Below are 11,537 nucleotides of genomic sequence, written 5' to 3'. Positions count from 1 at the left end.
CTTTTAATGATTTCCAGCCCAGATCCTGTATAATTTCTGTGACACTCTCTCCCATATTTCGCGATAATACAAAACGTGCAGCCTTTCTTTGAACTTTTTCGATGTACTCCGTCAGTCCTGTCTGGTAAGGATTCCACACCGCGCAATAGTATTCTAAAAGAGGACGGATAAGAGTAGTGTAGGCAGTCTCCTTAGTAGATCTGTCACATTTTTAAGTGTCCCGCCAATAAAACGCAGCCTTTGGTTAGCCTTCCCCACAACATTTTCTATGTGCTCCTTGCAATTTAAGTTGTTCGTAATTGTAATACCTAGGTATTTTGTTGAATTTACGACTTTTAGATTAGACTGATTTATCGTGTAACCGAGGTTTAACGAGTTTCTTTTAGCATTCATGTGGATGACCTCACACTTTTCGTTATTCGCAGTCAGCTGCCACTTTTCGAACCATTCAGATATTTTTTCTAAATCATGTTGCAATTTTTTTTCATCTTCTGATGACTTTATTAGTCGATAAACGACAGCGTCATCTGCAAACAGCCGAAGACGGCTGCTCAGATTGTCTCCAAATCGTTTATATAGATATGAAACAGCAAAGGGCTTATAACACTACCCTGGGGAACGCCAGAAATCACTTTTGTTTTACTCGATAACTATCCGTCAATTACTACGAACTGTGACCCCTCTTGACAGGAAATCACAAATCCAGTCACATAACTGAGACGATATTCCGTAAGCACGCAATTTCACTACGAGCCGCTTGTGTGGTACAGTGTCGAAAGCCTTCCGGAGATCCAGAAATACGGAATGGATCTGAAATCCCTTGTCAATAGCACTCAACACTTCATGTGAATACAGAGCTAGTTGTGTTTCACAGGAATGATGTTTTCTAAACCCATGTTGACTGTGTGTCAACAGACCGTTTTCTTCGAGGTAATTCATAACGTTCGAACACAATATATGTTCCAAAATCCTGCTGTATATAGACGTTAACGATATGGGCCTGTAATTTAGTGGATTACTCCTACTACCTTTCTTGAATATTGGTGTGACCTGTGCAACTTTACAGTCTATGGGTACGGATCTTTCGTCGAGCGAACGGTTGTGTATGATTTGTAAGTATGGAGCTAATGCATCAGCATACTCCGACAGGAACCTAATTCGTATACAGTCTGGACGAGAAGACTTGCTTTTATTAAGTGATTTAAGTTGCTTCACTACTCCAAGGATATTTATTTCTCCGTTACACATGTTTGCAGCTGTTCTGGAATGAACACCTATGAGAACGATTGTGGATGGCAGTTTATGCTCGGGACATGAAGATAGCACCATGCGGTGTCGAAACTCGTAGCATGCTATAGAAAGAATAAATGACGATAGACCCGAATAAAGCCGCTGCTTTTGTCGTCATTATTCAACTACTGTTAATATCATGTCGGACTTTGTGGGGCGGCGGGTGGAATTATGTCAATTTTATGTTGTTTATATAAATGTTAGGTTTGTAGAATGTTAAACCAGTTCCTATTATTTAGAATGTTATTTATGCTGTCTTTCGCCGTTCTCAACACTGGCTCTCTAACTACAATATTGGCAACCGGAAAGTGCTTAGCAAAACGTGAAGCCTGTAATTAGAATTCGTAGTGCCCACTTCATCTGAGAATACACTTATAGTTACAGCTTATAGCTCTGATGAATTGGGAGACTGTCTGGGATTTATAATCAAAAACGGTCGTAAAAAACGTTCTGTATTCTGAAAGTCACAGATGAAAACAAAAGAATCCACACAATCTAACTAACAGAGCAGTTTAGAGTCTAATGCGCTGATGTAACTATAAATGTCCAAATTAAATGTTTAAATGAATGCTCGCCATAATTTGATGATTAGGTTCATCAAACGCCACGCTAAATAATGGTAGAATGTTTGTCCCGCGGCGGCACGTGAAAATACGACAATACGCAAACTGAAGATCGATAATTAAAGCCATCCCAGAATTAACACTTCACTTGAAAATGATTTCATGGTTACGCGTATCCCGAGTAACTTAATATGGCATCCGAGGCTGTTTGTAGCAATGATACCGACGCGACGCGACTCCCGACGCAGATGGCGTGCTATTCAGCGTCTGGAGAGAACAGGGGCCTTGCTTCCTCGCGCAGCGTTCTTATATATAAAGCCGCGGTGCGGACGGCTAAGGGAACGCCTGATCAAATCGGCTCTCCCGACTAGCCGCTGTGCTAGTAATGCACCACATTAAGTTACCGAATCAATCATAGCTTCTTTTGCTGATGGGCGATGAAGCTCTTAATTTAAATGTGCATTCAGCACACAGGTAAGTAATCATAATAAAAGTCTGACGTGGCTAAGTTAAATATTTTGGGCGAGTGAATTAATTTAATTACACTGCACGCAGTAGACGAGCTCTGAACTTGCCCTTTTGAGATACGCTATCGCTATAGTTTTATAGTTATTCAAATGAAACTTCTCACATCTTTATGGTTATAGCGGATCTCCATTCTACTTAAATATAAACATCCTAGCCTTATTTATTAGCCTACTTAATCTATCTTGCTTCCTTAATTTTTAATACAAAAACCAGAAAATCATGAATTTCAACTAAAATTTTAATTTGTGAGATGCAAAGTACTGTTTCTATTAAATTATTATGAGAAAGGAATCTAAATATAAATTTTTAAGTCTCTAGCTCTTTTCTGTTGCGCCAATGATTTTTACAGAAAAACGTCCAAATTTTGAAAATGGTTAAAGTTATCGAACTGATATTCAGCACATATTAATTTAGTATTACTCCTGACATGCTAGAACCGTTTCAGGTTATTTTCTTAATTTTTAAAGTATTGTGCAACATTTATGACGTCAGAGCTAGTTACAGCGGACTAGGCTGCCACACAATGGAAATACTGATGAGAATTTTATACGGCGTGTGTAGGCTGCTTCCCTACAACCTCCTTATGCCCGTCATAGTAAACGTGACACGAACTCCAAAAGTCGTCGGAAGTCCACTGCAGAAAAATTCAGCCATGCTGGCTCTATAGCCGTCCGTAATTGGGAAAGTGTTGCCGGTGCAGGATGTTTTGCTCAAACTGATCTCTCGATTATGTCCCACGAACGTGCGGTGGGTGGCCAGATCATTTGGTCGAATTGTCCAGAATGTTCTTCAAACCTATCGCGAACAATTGTGGACCGGTGACATAGCGCATTGTCACCTATAAAAATTCCAGCGTTATTTGGTCTCCAAGGAGCTGAACATAACCATTACCAGTAAATGATCGGTGACGCTGAACCAGAGGACCCAGTCCATTCCATGTAAACAAAAGCAACACCATTATGGAGCCACGACCACCTCGTACAATGCTTTGTTGACAGCTTGGGCCCATGGCTTCGTGGGGTCTGCGCCACACTTGAATTCTACAATCAATTCTTAACAACGGTAATCTACATTTATACTCCGCAAGCCACCCAACGGTGTGTGGCGGAGGGCACTTTACGTGCCACTGTCATTACCTCCCTTTCCTGTTCCAGTCGCGTATGGTTCGCGGGAAGAACGACTGTCTGAAAGCCTCCGTGCGCGCTCTAATCTCTCTAATTTTACATTCGTGATCTCCTCCGTAGGTATAAGTAGGGGGAAGCAATATATTCGATACCTCATCCAGAAACGCACCCTCTCGAAACCTGGCGAGCAAGCTACACCGCGATGCAGAGCGCCTCTCTTGCAGAGTCTGCCACTTGAGTTTGTTAAACATCTCCGTAACGCTATCACGGTTACCAAATAACCCTGTGACGAAAAGCGCCGCTCTTCTTTGGATCTTCTCTATCTCCTCTGTCAACCCGATCTGGTACGGATCCCACACTGATGAGCAATACTCAAGTATAGGTCGAACGAGTGTTTTGTAAGTCACCTCCTTTGTTGATGGACTACATTTTCTAAGGACTCTCCCAATGAATCTCAACCTGGTACCCGCCTTACCAACAATTAATTTTATATGATCATTCCACTTCAAATCGTTCCGCACGCATACTCCCAGATATTTTACAGAAGTAACTGCTACCAGTGTTTGTTCCGCTATCATATAATCATACAATAAAGGATCCTTCTTTCTATGTATTCGCAATACATTACATTTGTCTATGTTAAGGGTCAGTTGCCACTCCCTGCACCAAGTGCCTATCCGCTGCAGATCTTCCTGCATTTCGCTACAATTTCCTAGTGCTGCAACTTCTCTGTATACTACAGCATCATCCGCGAAAAGCCGCATGGGACTTCCGACACTATCTACTAGGTCATTTGTATATATTGTGAAAAGCAATGGTCCCATAACAGTCCCCTGTGGCACGCCAGAGGTTACTTTAACGTCTGTAGACGTCTCTCCATTGATAACAACATGCTGTGTTCTGTTTGCTAAAAACTCTCCAATCCAGCCACACAGCTGGTCTGATATTCCGTAGGCTCTTACTTTGTTTATCAGGCGACAGTGCGGAACTGTATCGAACGGCTTCCGGAAGTCAAGAAAAATAGCATCTACCTGGGAGCCTGTATCTAATATTTTATGGCTCTCATGAACAAATAAAGCGAGTTGGGTCTCACACGATCGCTGTTTCCGGAATCCATGTTGATTCCTACATAGTAGATTCTGGGTTTCCAAAAACGACATGATACTCGAGCAAAAAACATGTTCTAAAATTCTACAACAGATCGACGTCAGTTTTGCGCATCTTTTCGACGACCCTTCTTGAAGACTGAGACTACCTGTGCTCTTTTCCAATCATTTGGAACCTTCCGTTCCTCTAGAGACTTGCGGTACACGGCTGTTAGAAGGGGGGCAAGTTCTTTCGCGTACTCTGTGTAGAATCGAATTGGTATCCCGTCAGGTCCAGTGGACTTTCCTCTGTTGAGTGATTCCAGTTGCTTTTCTATTCCTTGGACACTTATTTCGATGTCAGCCATTGTTTCGTTTGTGCGAGGATTTAGAGAAGGAACTGCAGTGCGGTCTTCCTCTGTGAAACAGCTTTGGAAAAAGGTGTTTAGTATTTCAGCTTTACGCGTGTCATCCTCTGTTTCAATGCCATCATCATCATCCCGGAGTGTCGGGACTGATCGCACCAGGCCAAGGTTGTTTCATCGTCTAGAGGACAACCGATATGGTCACGAGCGCAGGAGAGGAGCTGCAGGCGATGTCGTGCCGTTAGCAAAAGCAATCGCGTCGGTCGTCTGCTGCCATAGCCCATTAGCGCCAGATTTCGGCGCTGTGTCCTAACGGATAGGTTCGTCGTATGTTCTACATCGATTTCTGCGGTTATTTCACGCAGTGCTGCTTGTCTGTTAGCACTGACAACTCTACACAAACACCGCTACTCTCGGTCATCAAGTGAAGGCCGTCGCCCACTGCGTTGTCCGTGGCGAGAGTTAATTCCTGAAATTTGGTAATCTTGGTACATTCTTGACACTGTGGATCCTGGAATACTGAATTCCCTAACGATTTCCAATATAGAACAGCTTTGCATCCAGCACCAACTTCCATTCCGTGTTCAAAGTCTGCTAATTCCCGTCATGCGGCGATTATCACGCCATACATCTTTCCAGGTGGATCACTTGAGTACAAATGACAGTTCCTCCAATGCGCCGCCTTTTTTTACCTTGTGTACGACATACTACCGCCTTCGGTATATGTGGATATCGCTATCCCATAACTTTCGTCACCTTAATGTGTATAATTCCCACTTCTAGTGTTGCCATCTACCGTGTGTGACTGATTATTGCACAGTGATCAAACACGGGTAATGGTGACATTGATACGACTGAACGATGTATATTTTAGAAACAAATGCCACCCTCTGTGTGTAACGTTACGTGTATGTAGGCGAGCTGCCTGGAATTGGAGCAAGGAATTTGTTTGTGAAGCTGTGCGGCCCCCGGGGCAGAGGGCGAATTGCGGTCGGGTGGGCAGCCGCGGCAGCTCCAGGCGAGCCAGGAACAGAGAGGAGAAGAGGGCCGGATGTGGGGAAAACCCCGGTATAGGGTTTTGGACGAAGAGTCGATCGCTTAAAAGAGCCGGCTTTGCTTCCAGCAACTCAAGCGAAAGATGGCTTCTTAGAGCCCTGAAAGCCACTCATCTCTGTCTGTTTCACTATACAAATGTCCGTCCCCCCATAGCTGAATGGTAAGCGTGACGGATTATGAGTCCTCTGGGCCCGAGTTCGATTCCCGGCTGGGTCGGAGAATTTTCTCCGCCCAGGGACTGGGTGTTGTGCTGTCATCATCATCATCATCATCATCATCATCATCATCATCATCATATCATCGTCATCGACCACAGGTCGCCGAAGTGGCGTCAAATTGAAAGAGCGGCACTCGGCGAACGGTCTGCCCAACGGGGGTCCAGCCATACGATTACATTAAAAAAACTATACAAATGTTTCCAGAATAACATTTTCACTCTGCAGCGGAGTGTGCGCTGATATGAAACTTCCTGGCAGATTAAAACTGTGTGCCCGACCGAGACTCGAACTGTTCTGGAAACATCCCCCAGGCTGTGGCTAAGCCATGTCTCCGCTGTATCCTTTCTTTCGGGAGTGCTAGTTCTGCAAGGTTCGCAGGAGAGCTTCTGTAAAGTTTGGAAGGTAGGTGACGAGATACTGGCAGAAGTAAAGCTGTGAGTGCCGGGCGTGAGTCGTGCTTCGGTAGCTCAGATGGTAGAGCACTTGCCCGCGTAAGGCAAAGGTCCCGAGTTCGAGCCTCGGTCGGGCGCACAGTTTTAATCTGCCAGGAAGTTTTATACAAATGTTTGTCATAACATCATATTATCCACAATCACACAGCAAATGAATGCTGAATGAATACCTCGTATTTTGTCATACCTGCGTATTTATTTCGTGAACAGTTTACTGTTTTGCCAGTAACTATTCATAGATTAGCCGTGCGGTCTAACGCACTGCTTTCCGGACGCGAAGGCGTGCCGGTCCACGGCATGAATCCGCTCGGTGGATTAGTGTCGAGGTCCGGGGTGCCGGCCAGTCTGTGGATGTATTTTAGGCGGTTTCCCATCTGCCTCGGCGAATGCGGGCTGGTTCCCCTTATTCCGCCTCAGTTACACTATGTCGGCGATTGCTGCGCAGACACTGTCTCCACGGTCGCGTACACCATAATTACTCTACCAGGCAAAAATTTGGAGCTACACTCGTCTGGTGTGAGACGTTCCTGGGCGAGTCCACTGGGGGCCGAACGGCACAGTAACCCTGGGTTTGGTGTGGGGTGGCGGTGGGGCGAATACTACTGTAGCCTGTTGTGTGGTTGTGAACCACTGAGGGCTGACCATCAATCCTGATGTTAAGTTTCTCGCTGTTCTCATTTCTACTACTTCTCATTACCTTCGTCTTTCTCCGATTTACTCTCAAACCATACTGTGTACTCATTAGACTGTTCATTCCGTTCAGCAGATCACTTAATTCTTCTACACTTTCACTCATGATAGCAATGTCATCAGCGAATCGTATCATTGATACCCTTTCACCTTGTATTTTAATTCCACTCCTGAACCTTTCTTTTATTTCCATCATTGCTTCCTCGATGTACAGATTGAAGAGTAGGGGCGAAAGGCTACAGCCTTGTCTTACACCCTTCTTAATACGAGCACTTCGTTCTTGATCGTCCACTCTTATTATTCCCTCTTGGTTGTTGTACATATTGTATATGACCCGTCTCTCCCTATAGCTTACCCCTACTTTTTTCAGAATCTCGAACAGCTTGCACCATTTTATATTGTCGAACGCTTTTTCCAGGTCGATCGACTGTTCATAACGCCGGTATTACACTATCATATTTCTTTGACAAACATTTGATTAAACGTATGATCAAATATTCGTCAAATTTGATTCACAAAGATATTTGATGTGGCGCTAAAAAGGGGTATTACACTGTCACAATATTTTTCGTCAAAGTTCTAGATAGCTGACAACAACAACTTGTTATTATACGCAGCACTTGCATCTAATACAAGTGCACTGTGCGCGCATTGGGAATACATCCGGGGGGAGGGGGGGGGGGGGAGGAGGGGCGGAAGAAACGTACCTAAGTGAAGCCGTGGGTTTTGAGACGAGACAATAAAAGTATTCAACAAAATTTGTTACGTGAGGTTCTAGTGGAGGACGTCGCCGTACATAAATCGCTTAAGAATGGATGAGCATACATTTCCTCTCCGTCGTTTCTAGGTCCCTAGTTCCATACAATTCAATATAGTACAATACACTATATCGTAAGCACACTTGCCCAAGAAAGCTGACTTATTTATTTATCTATTAACCAACTGTTACTTATATTTATGTATGAAAAATATGAACTGAGTGAATGTTTGACATTTCTTTATTTAGATATAGTTCTAATATATTATTTTAGTGTGGGAAGTGACCAAGTAGAATCAAATGACATCCGCAGAACGCAAGAACGGCGTATTTTTGCAGGGGACGGCCTTTAGCCAATGGAAAAGCAGACAGTAGCGGTATACTATGGGAGTTAAGTGGACGTGGTGATTTTGTGTGTGTGTGTGTGTGTGTGTCTGTCTGTGTCTGTGTCTGTCTGTGTGTGTGTGTGTGTGTGTGTGTGTGTGTGTGTGTGTGTGTGTGTGAACAGCTCAAGAAAGTGGTCCTGGGCACTTCTATGCAAGTTCTGGAAGGAGGCAGACATGCCTGTTTTAATGAGTGGTATTCGATTGTGGAAGAGTTTGATTCTGGGCGGTGAACGGCCGCTACCCTTTCTTCTGAAGGAAATTTATATTTTAACAAGTGTGAATGTGCTGCAGAGAAGGACTTCGACTTTTTCCACTTGCACTATGAAATTCAGAATAGACAGAGTATGTGTTGTTATTCCCTGTATCACATACGATAATCATAATGTTGAACTATGAACGGTTTTGAGCTGGAGAATATTTCGTGAATTTTGATTTCAAAATGGATTTAGTTTTCACATATCTTTGGTGACCATCAGTTTGGGAATATAGCTACCATCCTTGTAACGCTCTCAATGTAACCTTGCTACACGTTAGTAGAATATGGTTATTGTAGAAGTACTTACCGTTTAATTGAGATGTCATTTCTTCAATAAACAACAATCACAAACGTTAAAATAGAACACTTCTAGTAAATTATTCATTTACCTTTTATATTTCTGTGTATTTTATTAATTCGCAATTCTATACAATTTATAGATTATCTGACTGCAGGATCATGGATGCAGGTCATTATTGTAGCGAATTAGCAGTGGGGCATGAAAGCAGACGTGCACAGCATAATCCTAGGACCCCTCGTTTCTAAACAGATCCGTGCTTATCTCAAGGACCTAAAGTACGAGTAACCACAGGTAAAGTTTCAACTCGTTTGCCCGTATGGGAAACTGTTCGGAAGAGCAACGAAGCGACATTAATCGTTAGGTACTGTTTCACCAACTGCGACATGGTCGCGTATACAAACAGTGATCCAATACTGTCAAATGTTTTTTATTCTAGTCTTTGATCACAATACGAATTCTTTAGACGATAACCGGTTTCAGTCCGTAATGACCATCCTCAGATCTTTTTTTATACCATGTACTAAACTGATAAGGCCATAATGGCATCGTAAAAACATATAATCAGCATAGAGAGAGAGAGAGAGAGAGAGAGAGAGAGAGAGAGAGAGAGGGAGGGGGGGGGGGGGGAGCTCGTAAAATGTTCGTCCGTCAGAGGGTCAGTAAAAGCTCTGCCGCGACGTCCTAAGATCTTGGCTCAAGAGCGTGAATAGAAAGCGTCCACAGAAGCTGCACGTGTATGACCGGGTATTCCGCTGTGTCACTGCATGACCAGATCGTCTTACATCGTTATTGAGTAATTTTATATTAATAACAGGATTGCTCTATTAACCATTCTCCGTACCCACCAGACTTCGTTCCATGTGATTTCTTCGTCTATTCACGAAAATAAAGTTTAAGGGGTGAAGATTTGATACAGTGGAGCAGATTCAAGGGGTATTACAAAGAGTACTAACCCTCGGAAAAAAAAGACTTGAGCATGCACTTCACAAGTGGTAGGAGAGTTAGGATCTGAATATTCTCTCCCAGGGTAGGATCTAGATGAGACGTAATAATTTTAACGTGTCTCGGGAACTTTTGGATAGATCTTCGTATATCTGCTTATAAAGCGTGCTTGTTCCTAGTGTGTGACGATCGTTGTTCTACAATACGTTTGCTTGTAGCTAACGCTGTGTGTCAGTTGAGATTTTATATCTAACCTTTACTAACGGTGTAGTAAAGTGGAAGACCTCGCTGCTGGTTACGTACATAAATGCAAATCAGTGTGAAGTGGCAGGAGCACCAACACTAGCAGGTACATAAATTTAGACAACATCGTCTGTGGAATATACTGATCTGATTAAGTTCGATTAAAACAATTCGAGACCCCAGTAGCGTGTGTTTATTATTACCGGTTTCGGCTTGAAGTTAAGGCTATCTTCAGATATTGTTGGTCCCCCTATATATCACTCCAGGAACAGCCATAGGGGGCCCACAAAAATCTGAGGACGGCTTTAACATAACGCGAAACCGGGTATATTAAACAAATGTTATTGCAACTTCGACTGTTGTTTTAATCAAAGCCGACCGCGGTGGCCGAGAGGTTCTAGGCGCTTCAGTCCGGAACCGCGCGACTGCTACGGTCGCAGGTTCGAATCCTGCCTCGGGCATGGATGTGTGTGATGCCCTTAGATTAGTTAGGTTTAAGTAGTTCTGAGATCTAGGGGACTGATGACCTCAGATGTCAAGTCCCATAGTGCTCAGAGCCATTTGAACCATTTTTAATCAAAATCTTCACCAGCAGGTACCATGGCACGGTTTCCTCGGTCGCAGCCGATTCGTTATTTCATGTCAGCAAAGTCACAGTTCGTAGTAATAGATGGAAAGTCATCGAGTAGAACAGAAGTAATATCCGGCGTTCCCCAAGGAAGTGGTATAGGCCCCCTATTGTTCCTGATATATTTTAACGACATAGGAGACAATCTGAGTAGCCCTATTAGATTGTTTGCAGATAATGCTGTCATTTACCGTCTTGTAAAGTCATCAGATGACCAAAACGAATTGCAAAATGATTTAGATATCTGTATGGTGCGAAATGTGGCAATTGAACTTGAATAAAGAAAAGTGTGAAGTTATTCACATGAGTGCTAAAAGAAATCCGCTAAATTCCGATTACGCGATAAGTCATACGAATCTGAAGGCTGTAAATTTAACTAAATACATAGGATTACAATTACAAATAACCTAAATTGGAACGATCACATAGTGTTGTGGGTACATCGAACCACAGATTGCTATTCATTGGCAGAACACTTTAGAAGGTGCAACAGGTCTATTAAAGGGACTGCTGACACCACGCTTGTCCGTCCTATTATGAAGTACTGCAGCGCGGTGTGGGATCCGTATCAGGTGGGACTGACGGATGACATCGAAAAAGTTTAAAGAAGGGCGGCTCGTTCTGTACTATCGCGAAATAGGGAAGATAGTGGC

Source organism: Schistocerca americana, chromosome 1 (genome assembly GCF_021461395.2).
Source record: "Schistocerca americana isolate TAMUIC-IGC-003095 chromosome 1, iqSchAmer2.1, whole genome shotgun sequence".
In the NCBI taxonomy this organism is placed as follows: domain Eukaryota; kingdom Metazoa; phylum Arthropoda; class Insecta; order Orthoptera; family Acrididae; genus Schistocerca; species Schistocerca americana.
This window is presented reverse-complemented; position numbering follows the sequence as displayed.